Source organism: Cherax quadricarinatus, chromosome 5, assembly GCF_038502225.1.
Source record: "Cherax quadricarinatus isolate ZL_2023a chromosome 5, ASM3850222v1, whole genome shotgun sequence".
NCBI classification, from domain to species: Eukaryota; Metazoa; Arthropoda; class Malacostraca; order Decapoda; family Parastacidae; genus Cherax; species Cherax quadricarinatus.
In genome coordinates this window covers 65,174,426-65,195,112 of record NC_091296.1, presented here as the reverse complement: position 1 = coordinate 65,195,112, position 20,687 = coordinate 65,174,426, and the positions used below count along the sequence as shown (strand labels likewise).

At 50.3% G+C, this 20,687-nt stretch overlaps 1 protein-coding gene across 1 annotated transcript in view; it reads right to left on the bottom strand.

Annotated features, from left to right (window-relative positions):
- LOC128685089 (uncharacterized) overlaps positions 1–19,390 on the bottom strand; it is a 156,803-nt gene extending 137,413 nt beyond the window's left edge. The window contains exon 1 of the mRNA XM_053771586.2: positions 18,915–19,390. The gene's annotated coding sequence lies outside the window, so the exon portion shown is untranslated. The remainder of the gene's footprint in view (positions 1–18,914) is intronic.
- Between the last annotated feature and the right edge of the window lie 1,297 nt (positions 19,391–20,687).

The window sequence follows — 20,687 nt, the reverse complement described above, 5'->3', positions numbered from 1 at the left end:
TAAACTGATATCTCGGAGTTAATCGGCTGCTACGGGTAGCATCCTGTGGAAGAGGACGTAAGGACTCCTCCAAAAGTATAAGCTCTGCTATTTAGCTTTCTTTGGTTATCCAGAGTTAAGTAACCTCAGTAACCAAGTCAGTAGCCACGACCAGCGTTAGACCAGCTTCACTTACCCAAACCCACCATCGCTTTATAATACGGTGCAGAAACCCTTATTATAGGCTTATGCGGTTTCAAATCTTTTTCATCGAGAGTTAATGATTATGACACTATAGGAGACAGTATCACTGGAAATGATAGTGAACGATAGTGACATCGGCCATGTCAGTGACAATGACATCGATGATACCAACAAGGTATATTTCAGTCGCTGCACACCCCGAGAAAAGTATCCCAGTGTTGCATGACCTTTGCTTCCTGCACATCAGCGCACTCGAAAGGAATAGTACAGAGTGCTACATAAGTTTCTAGTGCAGCTAAAAATTAGCACTGAAGTTTAAGATCTTCACATGTTATCACAGGTGGCTAGTATGCCACAGGTGGCTAGTATGCCACAGGTGGCTAGTATGCCACAGGTGGCTAGTATGCCACAGGTGGCTAGTATGCCACAGGTGGCTAGTATGCCACAGGTGGCTAGTATGCCACAGGTGGCTAGTATGCCAATCTCTTCAATAAAAATCGCAAATTAGGATATTCATAGCAAAAAAAATAATTCAAACCTTCTAATAACAAATACTATAAACTTTGAAGGCAAGCTGAAGAGGCATTCTCTTCTCATCTCAGGAAGACTAATAAACCAATATTTTAAGTTTGAAGCCGATTAAGATAACTGTGCAACAGTTGGACATTTATATTATTGAAACTTTTCGCCTATGCAGTTGGCTTCTTCAGTCAAATACAGAGGCAGCAGGCGTAGTAGTGAAATGATGTAATCAGTCCCTCAACCTTGGAGACATAGTATTTGAGGTATTCTGAAGACCAGCCTTCAGAACACACCCATATTTTGTGCACACTGAAGTGCACACAGATGGTTTGTGCACATTAAAGTGCATTTTGTCGATTTTACCCGTGAATGCCTTTTCTGATTTATTTTAAATCTCCAACACATCACAAACTTATGCCGCACTCTGCACCTTTCCAGTCGCGTGCACTGAGGTAGACGAGACTGGGGTTATGCAACACGGGGCTGCCTTTCTTGGATCGTCCAGCCATGGAAATACATTTAGTTCAGCAAGTGATTCAGAGAGGCTTAATATTCGACTTAAGAGTCGATTATTACTGTTTACAACATATAAAAGATCGTATACGCGATTATATGTTTTTTTTAAACATTTTGAAAAGGGTTAAGTTTGGGGAATTATTTTTAAGATAACGTATGATTATTCACTAAAAAAATGTTTTTCTGTGGAAGGAGAGAGGGAGGGAAGGGGGAAGGAGGGAGAGAGAAAAGGATGGAAGGAGAGAGAGAGGGAAACATGGAAGGAGGGAGAGAAGGAAGGATGGAAGGAGGGAGATGGGTAAGGAATGAAGGAGGGAGAGAAAGAAGGATGGAAGGAGGGAGAGAGGGAAGGATGGAAGGAGGGAGAGAGAAAAGGATGGAAGGAGAGAGAGAGGGAAGGATGAAAGGAGGGAGAGAGGGAAGGATGGAAGGAGGGAGAGAGGGAAGGGTGGAAGGAGGGAGAGAGGGAAGGATGGAAAGAGGGAGAGAGGGAAGGATGGAAGGAGGGAGAGAGGGAAGGATGGAAGGAGGGAGAGAGGGAAGGATGGAAGGAGGGAGAGAGGGAAGGATGGAAGGAGGGAGAGAGGGAAGGATGGAAGGAGGGAGATGGGTAAGGAATGAAGGAGGGAGAGAAAGAAGGATGGAAGGAGGGAGAGAGGGAAGGATGGAAGGAGGGAGAGAGAAAAGGATGGAAGGAGAGAGAGAGGGGAAGGAGGAGGAGGGAGAGAGGGAAGGATGGAAGGAGGAGAGGGGAGGGAAGGGTGGAAGGAGGGAGGGAGAGAGGGAAGGATGGAAAGAGGGAGAGAGGGAAGGATGGAAGGAGGAGAGAGGGGAAGGATGGAAGGAGGGAGAGAGGAAGGATGGAGGAGGAGAGGAAACATGGAAGGAGGGAGAGAAGGAAGGATGGAAGGAGGGAGATGGGTAAGGAATGAAGGAGGGAGAGAAAGGAAGGAGGAAGGAGGGGAGAGAGGGAAGGAAGGAGGAGGAGGGAGAAAAGGAGGAAGGAGAGAGGGAAGGATGGAGGAGGGGAGAGAGGAGGAAGGAAGGAGGAGAGAGGGAATGGAAGGAGGGAGGAGGGGAAGGAAGGATGGATGGAGGGAGTGAGGAAGGAAGGAAGGAGGGAGAGAGGAAGGAAGGAAGGAGGGAGAGAGGAAGGAAGGAAGGAGGGAGAGAGGGAGGGGAATGGAAGGAGGGAGGAAGGAGGAGGAGGAGGAAGGAGGAGAGGAAGGAGGAAGGAGGAGGAGGGAGGAAGGAATGGAGGAAGGAGGGAGATGGGTAAGGAATGAAGGAGGGAGAGAAAGAAGGATGGAAGGAGGAGAGAGGGGAAGGAGGATGGAAGGAGGGAGAGAAAAGGATGGAAGGAGAGAGAGAGGGAAGGATGAAAGGAGGAGAGAGGAAGGAAGGAAGGAGGAAGAGAAGGATGGAAGGATGGGAAGGAGGAGAGGGAGGAGGAGGAAGGAAGGAAGGAGAGGGAAGGATGGAAGGAAGGAGGGGAGAGGGAAGGAGGTGGAAGTAGGGAGAGAGGGAAGGATGGAAGGAGGAGGAGGGAGAGGAGGAAGGAAGGAGGAGGAAGGAAGGAGGAAAGGAGGAGAGAGGGGAAGGATGGAAGGAAGAGAAAGGGGAAGGATGGAAGGAGAGGAAGGAGGAAGGAGGAAGGAGGGAGGGAAGGACAGAAGCAGGGAGAGAGGGAAGGATGGAAGGAGAGGAGAGAGGGAAGGATGGAAGGAGGAGAGAGGGAAGGATGGAAGGAGGGAGAGAGGGAAGGATGAAAGGAGGGAGAGAGGGAAGGATGGAAGGAGGGAGAGAGGGAAGGGTGGAAGGAGGGAGAGAGGGAAGAATGGAAAGAGGGAGAGAGGGAAGGATGGAAGGAGGGAGAGAGGGAAGGATGGAAGGAGGGAGAGAGGGAAGGATGGAAGGAGTGAGAGAGGGAGGAATGGAAGGAGGGAGAGAGGGAAGGATGGAAGGAGGGAGGGAGAGAGGGAAGGATGGAGAGGAGGGAGAGGATGGAAGGAGAGAGAGAGAGGGAAGGATGGAAGGAGGGAGAGAGGGAAGGATGGAAGGAGGGAGAGAGGGAAGGATGGAAGGAGGGAGAGAGGGAAGGATGCAAGGAGGGAGAGAGGGAAGGATGGAAGGAGGGAGAGAGGGAAGAAGGAAGGGAGAGGGGGAAGAGGGAGGGAGAGAGGGAGGGAAGGAAGGAGGAAGAGAAGGAAAGATGGAAGGAGAGAGAGAGGGAAGGATGGAAGGAGGGAGAGAGGGAAGGATGGAAGGAGGGAGAGAGGGAAGGATGGAAGGAGGGAGAGAGGGAAGGATGGAAGGAGTGAGAGAGGGAGGAATGGAAGGAGGGAGAGAGGGAAGGATGGAAGGAGGGAGAGAGGGAAGGATGGAAGGAGGGAGAGAGGGAAGGATGGAAGGAGGGAGAGAGGGAAGGAAGGAAGGAGAGAGAGAGGGAAGGATGGAAGGAGGGAGAGAGGGAAGGATGGGAGGAGGGAGAGAGGGAGGAAAGGAAGGAGGGAGAGAGGGAAGGATGGAAGGAGGGAGAGAGGGAAGGATGGAAGGAGGGAGAGAGGGAAGGATGGAAGGAGGGAGAGAGGGAAGGAAGGAAGGAGGGAGAGAGTGAAGAATGGAAGGAGGGAGAGAGGGAAGGATTGAAGGAGGGAGAGAGGGAAGGATGGAAGGAGGGAGAGAGGGAAGGATGGAAGGAGGGAGAGAGGGAAGTATGGAAGGAGGGAGAGAGGGATGGTTGGAAGGAGGGAGAGAGGGAAGGATGGAAGGAGAAAGAGAGGGAAGGAAGGAGGGAGAGAGGGAAGGATGGAAGGAGGGAGAGACAGAAGGATGGAAGGAGGGAGAGAGGGAAGGATGGAAGGAGGGAGAGAGGGAAGGATGGAAGGAGGGAGAGAGGGAAGGAAGGAAGGAGGGAGAGAGGGAAGGATGGAAGGAGGGAGAGAGGGAAGGATTGAAGGAGGGAGAGAGGGAAGGATGGAAGGAGGGAGAGAGGGAAGGATGGAAGGAGGGAGAGAGGGAAGGAGGGAGAGAGGGAAGTATGGAAGGAGGGAGAGAGGGAAGGATGGAAGGAGGGAGAGAGGGAAGGATGGAAGGAGGGAGAGAGGGAAGGATGGAAGGAGCGAGAGAGGGAAGGATGGAAGGAGGGAGAGAGGGAAAGATGGAAGGAGGGAGAGAGGGAAGGATGGAAGGAGGGAGAGAGGGAAGGATGGAAGGAGGGAGAGAGGGAAGGATGGAAGGACGGAGAGAGGGAAGGATGGAAGGAGGGAGAGAGGGAAGGATGGAAGGAGCGAGAGAGGGAAGGATGGAAGGAGGGAGAGAGGGAAAGATGGAAGGAGGGAGAGAGGGAAGGATGGAAGGAGGGAGAGAGGGAAGGATGGAAGGAGGGAGAGAGGGAAGGATGGAAGGACGGAGAGAGGGAAGGATGGAAGGAGGGAGAGAGGGAAGGATGGAAGGAGGGGGAGAAGGAAGGATGGAAGGAGGGGGAGAAGGAAGGATGGAAGGAGGGAGAGAGGGAAGGATGGAAGGAGGGAGAGAGGGAAGGATGGAAGGAGGGAGAGAGGGAAGGATGGAAGGAGGGAGAGAGGGAAGGATGGAAGGAGGGAGAGAGGGAAGGATGGAAGGAGGGAGAGAGGGAAGGATGGAAGGACGGAGAGAGGGAAGGATGGAAGGAGGGAGAGAGGGAAGGATGGAAGGAGGGAGAGAGGGAAGGATGGAAGGACGGAGAGAGGGAAGGATGGAAGGATGGAGAGAGGGAAGGATGGAAGGAGGGGGAGAAGGAAGGATGGAAGGAGGGGGAGAAGGAAGGAGGGAGAGAGGGAAGGATGGAAGGAGGGAGAGAGGGAAGGATGGAAGGAGGGAGAGAGGGAAGGATGGAAGGAGGGAGAGAGGGAAGGATGGAAGGAGGGAGAGAGGGAAGGATGGAAGGAGGGAGAGAGGGAAGGATGGAAGGAGGGAGAGAGGGAAGGATGGAAGGAGGGAGAGAGGGAAGGATGAAAGGAGGGAGAGAGGGAAGGATGAAAGGAGGGAGAGAGGGAAGGATGGAAGGAGGGAGAGAGGGAAGGAGGAGAGGAGAGAGGGAAGGATGGAATGGAGGAGGAGAGAGGGAAGGATGGAAGGAGGGAGAGAGGGAATGGAAGAGGAGAGAGGGAAGGATGGAAGGAGGGAGAGATGGAAGGAGGGAGAGAGGGAAGGATGGAAGGAGGAAGAGAGGGAAGGATGGAAGGAGGGAGAGAGGGAAGGATGGAAGGAGGAAGAGAGGGAAGGATGGAAGGAGGGAGAGAGGGAAGGATGGAAGGAGGGGGAGAAGGAAGGATGGAAGGAGAGAGAAGATAAATCAAAGCAATTTCATAAAGACAAAAATTGATATATAGGTAACGAGGAACATTTTAACAAGGCAATGTACAGAAATGTTTCCATGCTGGGGAAAAAAATCACAATTTTTATCGTTATGGTAATGGCGAGCTTTGGCAACCATTAACCTCGATGAACAAAATCTGTCCACATGTTAATATATATATATATATATATATATATATATATAAATTTAATGTCTGTTACCTTCGTTGTAGCAATAAAACATTTGCGACACATTGAAGATTGAGACACTTATGCAGCATATGGGAATCTTTATTCAGGAAACGTTTCGCCACACAGTGGCTTCATCAGTCCAATACAAAGAGGAAGGCGTAAGGAGAGGAGGAGTATGAGGTAATCAGTCCCTCAGCCTGGAGTTGATGTGTTCAGTCCATCAATCTTGTAGAAAGTACAGCATAGGGCCGTAGACCTGGCTTATATACTGTAGTGAGGTGAGGTGAAGCAGGTGGAGGCGGGGTCATAGTGGTACCATCCACTAGTCGAAGTAGGTCTTCGTCCAAAGGTTGAACAATTGTTGAAGAATTCTTTGTAACAAGATCCCATGATGCTGCAGTGTCTGACAGTTGTGATGAATGGTTTGAAAAACCCACAAGTTGAAGATACCCAAGAGTTGCACATGTGTCTAATTTATCAACATGTCGGTTCTCTGAACCATTCATCTACAAATCTGTCAGACACTGCAACTTCTTGGGATCTTAATACTTAGGAATTCTTCGCTTGCCTAATTCTTGGGCACGACCTACTTCCACATTGAACAAATGTGACACGACCTATGACTGCTGCACCTCTCCTGCCATACGGTTTATAAGCTGCTTCTCCGCTCACATGCCGTATTCTATTCAAGATTGATGGACTGAACACATCGACTCAAGGTTGAGGGACTGATTACCTCATTCTCCTCCTGTTCTTCAAGTTTCTCCTACGTATGGACTGATGAAGCCACTGTGTGGCGAAACGTTTCCTCAATAAAGATACCCAAGAGTTGCACATGTGTCTAATTTATCAACATGTCGGTTCTCTGAACCATTCATCTACAAATTCTTTTTTCTATTGTACCTGCGAGTAATCTACGAGGTCAAAATGCTCTGTAAAAGTTACAACTCCTATTTCTACTTGACACGACTCGTAGTGATTTTTCTCTCGAGGTTTAATATCACCTGTTAAAAAAAAATAATGAAATGCTTTGCCTATGATATTAATTCTCAGAAAATCTGGACGAAAAATCCAGATTCCATAAAAAAATTCATGCCTAAGTAAAATATATATTTTGTATTAAATTATTATTATAATCAAAAAGAAGCGCTAAGCCACAAGGGCTATACAGCATTTTTTTTTTGTATTAGAGAAGATATTTCAGAAGAGTGGTTGATGTGGTCAGTCCATCAATCTTTTCAAGACTGATGGACTGACCACATCGACTCAAGGTTGAGGGACTGATTAACTCAAATTCCTCCTGTTCTTCAACGCTCTCCTTTATATGGACTGATGAAGCCACTGTGTGGCGAAACGTTTCCTCAATAAAGATACCCAACAGTTGCACATGTGTTTAATTTATCAACTTGTCGTTTCTCTGAACCATGCACCTAAATTCCTGTGTGATAATTACTGACTAGCGAAGAAAACGCAAGAGTTACCGTGGGAATTCTTGAGTGTTGATGTAGAACGCTTGTAGAGTCGTAAAGAATATTTCAGTGGTCGTGGGAAACACTTGATTGGTCATTGGGAAATACTTGATGGGTCGTGTGTAACACTTGAGTGATCGTGGGGAACACCTCACTGGTCGTGGTGATCATCTCAGTGGTCATGGGGTCACCTCAGTGGTCGTGGGGTCACCTCAGTGGTCGTGATATTACCTCAGTGGTCGTGGCATCACCTCAGTGGTCGTGGCATCACCTCAGTGGTCGTGGGGATCACCTCAATGGTCGTGGCATCACCTCAGTGGTCGTGGGGATCACCTCAGTGGTCATGGGGTCACCTCAGTGGTCGTGGCATCACCTCATTGGGCGTGGCATCACCTCAGTGGGCGTGGCGTCACCTCAGTGGTCGTGGCATCACCTCAGTGGTCGTGGCATCATCTCAGTGGTCGCGGCATCACCTCAGTGGTCGTGGCATCACCGCAGTGGTCGTGGCATCATCTCAGTGGTCGCGGCATCACCTCAGTGGTCGTGGCATCACCTCAGTGGTCGTGGGGATCACCTCAATGGTCGTGGCATCACCTCAGTGGTCGTGGGGATCACCTCAGTGGTCATGGGATCACCTCAGTGGTCGTGGCATCACCTCAGTGGGCGTGGCATCACCTCAGTGGTCGTGGCATCACCTCAGTGGTCGTGGCATCACCTCAGTGGTCGTGGCATCACCTCAGTGGTCGCGGCATCACCTCAGGGGTCGTGGCAACACCTCAGTGGTCGTGGCATCACCTCAGTGGTCGTGGCATCACCTCAGTGGTCGTGGCATCACCTCAGTGGTCGTGGCATCACCTCAGTGGTCGTGGGGATCACCCCAGTGGTCGTGGCTAGCACATCACCCCAGTGGTCGTGGCTAGCACATCACCCCAGTGGTCGTGGCTAGCACATCACCCCAGTGGTCGTGGCTAGCACATCACCCCAGTGGTCGTGGCATCGCCTCAGTGGTCGTGGGGATCACCTCAGTGGTCGTGGGGATCACCTCAGTGGTCGTGATATTACCTCAGTGGTCGTGGCATCACCTCAGTGGTCGTGGCATCACCTCAGTGGTCGTGGAGATCACCTCAGTGGTCATGGAATCACCTCAGTGGTCGTGGCATCACCTCAGTGGGCGTGGCATCACCTCAGTGGTCGTGGCATCACCTCAGTGGTCGTGGAATCACCTCAGTGGTCGTGGGGATCACTTCAGTGGTCGTGGCATCACCTCAGTGGTCGTGTGGATCACCTCAGTGGTCGGTTGGATCACCTCAGTGGTCGCGGCATCACCTCAGTGGTCGTGGGGATCACCTCAGTGGTCGTGGCATCACCTCAGTGGTCGTGGCATCACCTCAGTGGTCGTAGCATCACCTCAGTGGTCGTGGGGATCACCTCAGTGGTCGTGGCATCACCTCAGTGGTCGTGGCATCACCTCAGTGGTCGTGGCATCACCTCAGTGGTCGTGGCATCACCACAGTGGTCGTGGGGATCACTTCAGTGGTCGTGGGGATCACCTCAGTGGTCGTGGCATCATCTCAGTGGTCGTGGCATCACCTCAGTGGTCGTGGCATCACCTCAGTGGTCGTAGCATCACCTCAGTGGTCGTGGGGATCACTTCAGTGGTCGTGGCATCACCTCAGTGGTCGTGGCATCACCTCAGTGGTCGTGGGGATCACCTCAGTGGTCGTGGCATCACCTCTGTGGTCGTGGAGATCACTTCAGTGGTCGTGGCATCACCTCAGTGGTCATGGGATCACCTCAGTGGTCGTGGCATCACCTCAGTGGTCGTGGCATCATCTCAGTGGTCGTAGCATCACCTCAGTAGTCGTGGGGATCACTTCAGTGGTCGTGGCATCACCTCAGTGGTCGCGGCATCACCTCAGTGGTCGTGGGGATTACTTCAGTAGTCGTGGCATCACCTCAGTGGTCGTGGGGATCACCTCAGTGGTCGTGGCATTACCTCAATGGTCGTGGCATCACCTCAGTGATCATGGCATCACCTCAGAGGTCATGGGATCACCTCAGTGGTCGTGGCATCACCTCAATGATCATGGCATCACCTCAGTGGTCGTGGCATCATCTCAGTGGTCGTGGCATCACCTCAGTGGTCGTGGCATCACCTCAGTGGTCATGGCATCACCTCAGTGGTCATGGGATCACCTCAGTGGTCGTGGCATCACCTCAGTGGTCATGGGATCACCTCAGTAATCGTGGCATCACCTCAGTGGTCATGGCATCACCTCAGTGGTCGTGGCATCACCTCAGTGGTCATGGGATCACCTCAGTGGTCGTGGCATCACCTCAATGATCATGGCATCACCTCAGTGGTCATGTGATCACCTCAGTGGTCGTGGCATCACCTCAGTGGTCGTGGCATCACCTCAATGGTCGTGGGGATCACCTCAGTGGTCGTGGCATCACCTCAGTGGTCGTGGCATCACCTCAGTGGTCGTGGGGATCACCTCAGTGGTCGTGGCATCACCTCAGTGGTCGTGGGGATCACTTCAGTGGTCGTGGCATCACCTCAGTGGTCATGGGATCACCTCAGTGGTCGTGGCATTACCTCAATGGTCGTGGCATCACCTCAGTGGTCATGGCATCACCTCAGAGGTCATGGGATCACCTCAGTGGTCGTGGCATCACCTCAATGATCGTGGCATCACCTCAGTGGTCGTGGCATCATCTCAGTGGTCGTGGCATCACCTCAGTGGTCGTGGCATCACCTCAGTGGTCGTAGCATCACCTCAGTGGTCGTGGGGATCACTTCAGTGGTCGTGGCATCACCTCAGTGGTCGTGGCATCACCTCAGTGGTCGTGGGGATCACCTCAGTGGTCGTGACATCACCTCTGTGGTCGTGGAGATCACTTCAGTGGTCGTGGCATCACCTCAATGGTCATGGGATCACCTCAGAGGTCGTGGCATCACCTCAGTGGTCGTGGCATCACCTCAGTGGTCGTAGCATCACCTCAGTGGTCGTGGGGATCACTTCAGTGGTCGTGGCATCACCTCAGTGGTCGTGGCATCACCTCAGTGGTCGTGGGGATCACCTCAGTGGTCGTGGCATCACCTCAGTGGTCGTGGGGATCACCTCAGTGGTCGTGGCATTACCTCAATGGTCGTGGCATCACCTCAGTGATCATGGCATCACCTCAGAGGTCATGGGATCACCTCAGTGGTCGTGGCATCACCTCAATGATCATGGCATCACCTCAGTGGTCGTGGCATCATCTCAGTGGTCGTGGCATCACCTCAGTGGTCGTGGCATCACCTCAGTGGTCATGGCATCACCTCAGTGGTCATGGGATCACCTCAGTGGTCGTGGCATCACCTCAGTGGTCATGGGATCACCTCAGTAATCGTGGCATCACCTCAGTGGTCATGGCATCACCTCAGTGGTCGTGGCATCACCTCAGTGGTCATGGGATCACCTCAGTGGTCGTGGCATCACCTCAATGATCATGGCATCACCTCAGTGGTCATGTGATCACCTCAGTGGTCGTGGCATCACCTCAGTGGTCGTGGCATCACCTCAATGGTCGTGGGGATCACCTCAGTGGTCGTGGCATCACCTCAGTGGTCGTGGCATCACCTCAGTGGTCGTGGGGATCACCTCAGTGGTCGTGGCATCACCTCAGTGGTCGTGGGGATCACTTCAGTGGTCGTGGCATCACCTCAGTGGTCATGGGATCACCTCAGTGGTCGTGGCATTACCTCAATGGTCGTGGCATCACCTCAGTGGTCATGGCATCACCTCAGAGGTCATGGGATCACCTCAGTGGTCGTGGCATCACCTCAATGATCGTGGCATCACCTCAGTGGTCGTGGCATCATCTCAGTGGTCGTGGCATCACCTCAGTTGTCGTTGCATCACCTCAGTGGTCATGGCATCACCTCAGTGGTCATGGGATCACCTCAGTGGTCGTGGCATCACCTCAGTGGTCATGGGATCACCTCAGTGGTCGTGGCATCACCTCAGTGGTCGTGGCATCACCTCAGTGGTCGTGGCATCACCTCAGTGGTCCTGGGATCACCTCAGTGGTCGTGGGGATCACCTCAGTGGTCGTGGCATTACCTCAATGGTCGTGGCATCACCTCAGTGGTCATGGCATCACCTCAGAGGTCATGGGATCACCTCAGTGGTCGTGGCATCACCTCAATGATCGTTGCATCACCTCAGTGGTCGTGGCATCATCTCAGTGGTCGTGGCATCACCTCAGTGGTCGTTGCATCACCTCAGTGGTCGTGGCATCACCTCAGTGGTCATGGGATCACCTCAGTGGTCGTGGCATCACCTCAGTGGTCATGGGATCACCTCAGTGGTCGTGGCATCACCTCAGTGATCGTGGCATCACCTCAGTGGTCGTGGCATCACCTCAGTGGTCATGGGATCACCTCAGTGGTCGTGGGGATCACCTCAGTGGTCGTGGCATTACCTCAATGGTCGTGGCATCACCTCAGTGGTCATGGCATCACCTCAGAGGTCATGGGATCACCTCAGTGGTCGTGGCATCACCTCAATGATCATGGCATCACCTCAGTGGTCGTGGCATCATCTCAGTGGTCGTGGCATCACCTCAGTGGTCGTGGCATCACCTCAGTGGTCATGGCATCACCTCAGTGGTCATGGGATCACCTCAGTGGTCGTGGCATCACCTCAGTGGTCATGGGATCACCTCAGTAATCGTGGCATCACCTCAGTGGTCATGGCATCACCTCAGTGGTCGTGGCATCACCTCAGTGGTCATGGGATCACCTCAGTGGTCGTGGCATCACCTCAGTGGTCATGTGATCACCTCAGTGGTCGTGGCATCACCTCAGTGGTCGTGGCATCACCTCAGTGGTCGTGGGGATCACCTCAGTGGTCGTGGCATCACCTCAGTGGTCGTGGCATCACCTCAGTGGTCGTGGGGATCACCTCAGTGGTCGTGGCATCACCTCAGTGGTCGTGGGGATCACTTCAGTGGTCGTGGCATCACCTCAGTGGTCATGGGATCACCTCAGTGGTCGTGGCATTACCTCAATGGTCGTGGCATCACCTCAGTGGTCATGGCATCACCTCAGAGGTCATGGGATCACCTCAGTGGTCGTGGCATCACCTCAATGATCGTGGCATCACCTCAGTGGTCGTGGCATCATCTCAGTGGTCGTGGCATCACCTCAGTGGTCGTGGCATCACCTCAGTGGTCATGGCATCACCTCAGTGGTCATGGGATCACCTCAGTGGTCGTGGCATCACCTCAGTGGTCATGGGATCACCTCAGTGGTCGTGGCATCACCTCAGTGGTCGTGGCATCACCTCAGTGGTCATGTGATCACCTCAGTGGTCGTGGCATCACCTCAGTGGTCATGGGATCACCTCAGTGGTCGTGGCATCACCTCAGTGATCGTGGCATCACCTCAGTGGTCGTGGCATCACCTCAGTGGTCATGGGATTACCTCAGTGGTCGTGGCATCACCTCAGTGGTCATGGGATTACCTCAGTGGTCGTGGCATCACCTCAGTGGTCATGGGATCACCTCAGTGGTCGTGGCATCACCTCAGTGATCGTGGCATCACCTCAGTGGTCGTGGCATCACCTCAGTGGTCATGGGATCACCTCAGTGGTCGTGGCATCACCTCAGTGGTCATGGGATCACCTCAGTGGTCGTAGCATCACCTCAGTGGTCATGGGATCATCTCAGTGGTCGTGGCATCACCTCAGTGGTCATGGGATCACCTCAGTGGTCGTGGCATCACCTCAGTGGTCATGGGATCACCTCAGTGGTCATGGGATTACCTCAGTGGTCGTGGCATCACCTCAGTGGTCATGGGATCACCTCAGTGGTCATGGGATCATCTCAGTGGTCATGGGATCACCTCAGTGGTCGTGGCATCACCTCAGTGGTCATGGGATCACCTCAGTGGTCATGGGATCACCTCAGTGGTCATGGGATCATCTCAGTGGTCATGGGATCACCTCAGTGGTCGTGGCATCACCTCAGTGGTCATGGGATCACCTCAGTGGTCATGGGATCACCTCAGTGGTCATGGGATCATCTCAGTGGTAATGGGATCACCTCAGTGGTCATGGGATCACCTCAGTGGTCGTGGCATCACCTCAGTGGTCATGGGATCACCTCAGTGGTCGTGGCATCACCTCAGTGGTCATGGGATCACCTCAGTGGTCATGGGATTACCTCAGTGGTCGTGGCATCACCTCAGTGGTCATGGGATCACCTCAGTGGTCATGGGATCATCTCAGTGGTCGTGGCATCACCTCAGTGGTCATGGGATCACCTCAGTGGTCATGGGATCATCTCAGTGGTCGTGGCATCACCTCAGTGGTCGTGGCATCACCTCACCAGTCGTAAATACACAGAAAACTATAATAATCAAGGAAACTTTTCTGTGTATTTACGACTACTGAGGTGATGCCACGACCACTGATGTGATGCCACGACCACTGAGGTGATGCCACGACCACTGATGTGATGCCACGACCACTGATGTGATGCCACGACCACTGAGGTGATGCCACGACCACTGATGTGATGCCACGACCACTGAGGTGATGCCACGACCACTGATGTGATGCCACGACCACTGATGTGATGCCACGACCACTGAGATGATTGAAAAACAAGTCCATTTTTTCGTTTCAGAATTCAAAAAATCAACCTCCATCCTCCTCTCAAAAAAATTAATCCCATACATTTCCATTTGCCAAAGTTTTGTGTAATAAAGTCAGCTTCATATTGGCCATTGACTCGCTGAAATTATTATGTGTAAAAATGCCCCCCCTTTTTTTTAAATCCATGTAAACATTCAGAATGTATATAAAATAAATAAACAAATAAAATGTATCGAATTTCGTCAAAAAAAAAAAATCACAATATATGGAACCTGGTAAAACGCAATATCATGAAAAAAATTCTGATAATAATCTCTTGGATAAAAGAGTGTGATTTAAAAGGCAAACAATTCCGATTTCTCTTCAAGGTCACAAGTCAAGGTCACCCGCCGTCAAGGTCACCCGCCGTCAAGGTCACCCACCGACAAGGTTACCCGTCAAGGTCACACGACAAGATCACCCGGTGTCAACGTCACGAGTCAAGGCCACATGACCCCAAGGGTTACATGACAACGTCACACAACGTCAAGGTCACACGACAAGATCACCCGCCGTCAAGGTCACCAGTCAAGGTCACATGACATTAAGGTCACTCGCCGTCAAGGTCATATTCATTCGTATCTCCATTTAGGGAATTATTTTAAGCAGACATGTTTTGACGAAGGAGACGCAGAGTGAACTGCAAGAAAGGTGTAAGTAGGTAATAACGAGAAGATTGACTTGAAAGACGCGGATGGATGATACTGAAGATGAGGAAGAAGCAGTAAAAGAAGAAGAAGAAGAAGAAGATAAAGATAAAGAGAGAAATGTGATTAGGAAGCATTAGAAGAAAGTGGGGGGAAAACAGAATTCAAGAAGATAAATGAAGACAAGAATTGGATTAGAAACGAGACAAACAAAGAACGTAAATAGAGAAAAGTGAGAAAAAGATAAGGAGAAATCAAGAGACCAAAAAAAAGGTGAAAGCGTGTTAAGACGTCGTAGAGAAACTGGAGAAACAAAAATAAACAGGGTAAGAGAGGCAGTGAGAGGCGAGCGAAGATAAGCGAAGCGTCGAGAGGAAACAAGAGAACAGTGACAGCAAAAAATTAAGTATATTAAACGAGAAAATTGACAGTGAAAAAAAAAAAGGGACGACACAGTTCTGTCAGCAGAAAAGATTTTGGAAAAATAAATAAACTTTAAATGAGAGAGCACTGCAAGAGACGAGATAGAGAGAGAGAAGAGGAGAAAATAAACGATAAATAACGAGTACTCGACGAGGACTAAAGTGAAAACAAAATGTAAAAACACCAATGATATTTTTAAAAAAAAATCTTAAAAACAAAAGTAACTGCGTTAAAATAAAAATAACTACGTAACCCGCTATTATAAATATAAAAAAAATACTTTTATTAATCTAATTTAGTTGATATACTCGTCGAGGCTTAAAAAAATGACAACAGCGCCAGCAATAGCCAAATATGCAAATAAAAATTATAAGAATATATATAAATACAAATTAACACGGGATATTCAGAGCTATTGTTTAATAACAGTGGAAGTGTGAATGAGAATTGGCAACCAGCATGCAAATAAGAGCCAAAAAGTGAACATTAAAAAAGAAAGCAATATGCAGTTTAACACGAGAACAATGGAATTAACAATGGAATTAACAATGGAATTAACGTAACGTTGTGCGCGTATGGAACACGGCGTGAAATCATTACAATAATTGGATAATGGGGGGGTAGGGGAGAATGGTGAAGCAGACGATGGTGGCAGTTGGTGGGAGAAATGTTGACCCTCTTAGGTGGGTAGGTGGTGGAATGTAGGTGGTAGATGGTGGAATGTAGGTGGTGGAATGTAAGTGGGTAGGTGGTGGAATGTAGGTGGTAGGTGTTGGAATGTAGGTGGTAGATGGTGGAATGTAGGTGGTGGAGTGTAGGTGGTGGAATGTAGGTGGTAGGTGTTGGAGTGTAGGTGGTAGGTGTTGGAATGTAGGTGGTAGATGGTGGAATGTAGGTGGAGTGTAGGTGGTGGAATGTAGGTGGTAGGTGTTGGAATGTAGGTGGTAGATGGTGGAATGTAGGTGGTAGGTGGTGGAGTGTAGGTGGGTAGGTGGTGGAATGCAGGTGGGTAGGTGGTGGAATGTAGTTGGGTAGGTGGTGGAATGTAGGTGGTAGGTGTTGGAATGTAGATGGTGGAATGTAGGTGGTAGGTGGTGAAATGTAGGTGGGTAGGTGGTGGACTGTAGGTGGTAGGTGGTGGAATGTAGGTGGTAGGTGGTGGAATGTATGCGGGTAGGTGGTGGAATGTAGGTGGGTAGGTGGTGGAATGTAGGTGGGTAGGTGGCGGAATGTAGGTGGGTAGGTGGCGGAATGTAGGTGGTAAGTGGTGGAATGTAAGAGGTGGAATGTAGGTGGGTAGGTGGTGGAATGTAGGTGGTAGGTGGTGGAATGTAGGTGGGTAGGTGGTGGAATGTAGGTGGTGGAATGTAGGCGGGTAGGTGGTGGAATGTAGGTGGGTAGGTGGTGGAATGTAGGTGGGTAGGTGGTGGAATGTAGGTGGTAGGTGTTGGAATGTAGGTGGTAGGTGTTGGAATGTAGGTGGTAGATGGTGGAATGTAGGTGGTAGGTGGTGGAATGTAGGTTGGTAGGTGGTGGAATGTAGGTGGGTAGGTGGTGGAATGTAGTTCGGTAGGTGGTGAAATGTAGGTGGTAGGTGTTGGAATGTAGGTGGTAGATGGTGGAATGTAGGTGGTAGGTGGTGAAATGTAGGTGGGTAGGTGGTGGACTGTAGGTGGTAGGTGGTGGAATGTAGGTGGTAGGTGGTGGAATGTAGGCGGGTAGGTGGTGGAATGTAGGTGGGTAGGTGGTGGAATGTAGGTGGGTAGGTGGCGGAATGTAGGTGGTAGGTGGTGGAATGTAAGAGGTGGAATGTAGGTGGGTAGGTGGTGGAATGTAGGTGGTAGGTGGTGGAATGTAGGTGGGTAGGTGGTGGAATGTAGGTGGTGGAATGTAGGCGGGTAGGTGGTGGAATGTAGGTGGGTAGGTGGTGGAATGTAGGTGGGTAGGTGGTGGAATGTAGGTGGTAGGTGTTGGAATGTAGGTGGTAGGTGTTGGAATGTAGGTGGTAGATGGTGGAATGTAGGTGGTAGGTGGTGGAATGTAGGTTGGTAGGTGGTGGAATGTAGGTGGGTAGGTGGTGGAATGTAGTTCGGTAGGTGGTGAAATGTAGGTGGTAGGTGTTGGAATGTAGGTGGTAGATGGTGGAATGTAGGTGGTAGGTGGTGAAATGTAGGTGGGTAGGTGGTGGACTGTAGGTGGCGGAATGTAGGTGGTAGGTGGTGGAATGTAGGCGGGTAGGTGGTGGAATGTAGGTGGGTAGGTGGTGGAATGTAGGTGGCGGAATGTAGGTGGTAGGTGGTGGAATGTAAGAGGTGGAATGTAGGTGGGTAGGTGGTGGGATGTAGGTGGTAGGTGGTGGAATGTAGGTGGGTAGGTGGTGGAATGTAGGTGGTAGGTGGTGGAATGTAGGTGGGTAGGTGGTAGAATGTAGGTGGGTAGGTGGTGGAATGTAGGTGGGTAGGTGGTGGAATGTAGGCGGGTAGGTGGTGGAATGTAGGTGGGTAGGTGGTGGAATGTAGGTGGGTAGGTGGTGGAATGTAGGGTCCTCGTTTAAGACTTGTAGAGGTGGTAGGTGGGAATGCAAGTCCCTTACCTTGCTAAGTTATTAATTCAGCCGCTTTGCAGCACAGGGAAACCAAAAGTAACGACAGCGTTGCGTTTAGCCTAGTGCAAACCTAACCCAACCTTACCTTATATATGTGAAATATTTTCTGTAGTTGAAATTCTTCCTTACTGTAAGGATGTTAATTTTCATCTTCGTAGTTGTATATTCTGGATATTAATTAACGAACGGTGCTGGTTTTTATATTCCTGACACACACACACACACACACACACACACACACACACACACACACACAATGTAAGTTTATTTTTCTTTGAATAAGTATTCCACATTAGTGAGGAATGTCAAGAATCATCCCGTAGTGTCCTCACAACAATTAATATACAGTACTTGACTCTGCTGGTAGCGGTATTTCTTCGTCCTTGATAATGTTTCCTGAGGTTGATGTTAGTCGTATCATCACTCGCTCATTGGCTAGACAACTGCTAGGTATCAACCTCGTTTAAAACAAGAACAGGTCTAATTATAAGTTTTTTTAACTTTTAAATTGGTTGTGAGATATTTGCATAACTAATTCCACACGTTGTATAAATCTGAGTGACAGAGGGAGAGATGAGAGGAAGACGACAAAGTGACAGCGCGCAGCATAACTGAATAATGTGTGTGGTGAATGACTGTCAAAACAATCGCGTTTGTCAGCCTGTACTTACCATAAGTGTGTGCAGGAACCAGCTATAAGGTGACCCCAGGAACCGGCTATGAGTCGAAGCCCAGTAGGCAGAGCAACTTGCTGTAAGTCGACACTGGCAAGAAATAGACACTTCCTCTGCTTTCTTACGTCGGGTTCGGTGGGAATTGTGCGGTAAGACTACGGTGAGTGGAGACACCGAGCGACAGGTGGCAGGAGCACAGGTAAACACCTTTACACAAGGCAAGGCGACGCTCTCAAACTATTTTTATTTTTGTTTGGTGCGCGCGCGCGCGCGTGTGTGTGTGTGCGTGTGTGTGTGTGTGTGTGTGTGTGTGTGTGTGTGTGTGTGTGTGTGTGTGTGTGTGTGTGTGTGTGTGTGTGTGTGTGTGTGTGTGTGTGTGAAGCTTCCCGTAACTCAGTCTTATTTTTAATATTCTCTGTTACATAAAAAGTTAGTATTTTGTTTTTAGTTCTACCAAAAAAAAAAAGAGAGAGAGAAATCTGTTACATTATTCCAAAATACTTAATTTTGCGTATAGCGGGTTTTTATAAGCCTTTCAGTGCCCATTGAAACATGGCAACAAAAAAGTCTTGGGTATACAAAGGTTCAGCGACTTTCTAAAAGGATCTCTACTGCCTGTAATGGAACAGTGTGTGTAAAGGTGAGAAACTCGTAATTACTTAGCCCTGGGGAGGGTGATGGTTGAAGGCCTGAGGAGGGTGTGGGTGTTGTGAAGGCTCCCTTGCACTCGCCCTTCAAAGAGACGTACTTGCCCTCCGGTTCGGAGAGGCAATTTTGAGATGATTATCTGTAACGGCGGCTTTATAGATACTCGTTGATCATCAACAAGTCGAGCAGAAAGACTCACTGCAAGGCTGAGATAAAGTGTTCAATATAAACAACATTCTGCATGCTCACATCAGAGAAACAGTTATCACGCTTTCACTGAATTATTGACCACGTAAAGGGTAATATTTGCAGCTCACTAGCAGCCGCAAACCCTGAGGTTCACGGGTTTAGAGGCGTCCTGAGGAACTAGGGACGCGCGGGGAGTTCCTTGACCGAGCGCTGGGAGTCCCGCAAGGTAAGTGCTGGGACCACTACTTCCTGCAGCTGCTGTTGCTGCTGCTGCTGCTGCTGCTGCTGTCTTCACGGGTGCCGGGAGACGACTGACTGACTGCTGCATTCTGCTCTGCCGTTCCTACTCACCTGTTTTTCTTGTCAACCACGCCCCCTCCTCCCCCTCCTCCTCCCCCTCCTCCTCCTCCTCCTCCTCCTCCTCCTCCTCCTTCTCCTCCTCCTCCTCTTCCTCATCCTCTTCCTCCCTTCTTCCTCCCGGTTCTCCTCTCCCCGCTCCTTCACCTCTACCTCCTTCTCCACCTCCCCCGCTCCCTCTCCTTTAATATCATCTCCCTCTCTTCCCTCTCTTCTTTTAATTCCTTCTGCTTTCTATTATAATACTAATCTAATCTGATTCTCAGTACTAACACCACCTCCTCTTTCAGTACCTCCTACCTATCCTCCTCCAGTACCATCACAACCTCCATCTCATCCTCCAGTACCATCACCACCATTCTCTCTTCCAGTACCACCTCCATCTTTCTCTCCACAGATATTTTAAACCACGTAATCCTCTCTCTCATGTGACTATGCTGAGTAACAGCACTAACTAGACGTATGTCTTACAAAAATAACCTACACATAGGAGAGAGAAGCTTACGACGACGTTTCGGTCCGACTTGGACCGATTGCTGCGCGATCCGAGAAAGGTATTTAATAACCCCAAGCCACTGTACCTCAATGAACAAGACTGGAACAGTGCAGAGCTGAATAGGGTGATAACGTGACTATATATAACTGTTGTAGGTTTGAAGGGTATTAGGAGAAAGTGGACCTAGTAGAGACAAGTGAAGAGGCGGGGCCAGGAGCTATGACCCAGCCCCTGCAACCAAAATTAGGTGAGTACACACACACACAAACACATACACACACATACACACACACACACACACACACACACACACACACACACACACACACACACACACACACACACACACACACACGCACAACCTGCTGCTGGCCCAAAACTTAGTTCAATAAAGGTTTTACAGAGTCAAGACTTACGACTCAGAGAAGCCTGGGAAATTTCCTCAGTAGAGTGACGCTCTATCGATGAATTAAAGCCGACGCCAAGAGACTACCAGTATATCACCTGTGTCTCAAGATACTTCCTGCCAGCCATAACTCAATGTGGCTCACCTGCGTCCACCTCAATATTCCAGCTCGCCAGTGAATCTTCGTAAGGGCAGGATGAGAGGCGCCCCCAGCCTGAAGGATTTATTCGTTACCAGATGAATTTGAGGGTAAAAATTATTCCGTGATGGTGTCAGGTGAGGAAACTAGCTGCCTGGTCTTATTAAATGTTTAAAATACAAATGTTCTTTTTTTAT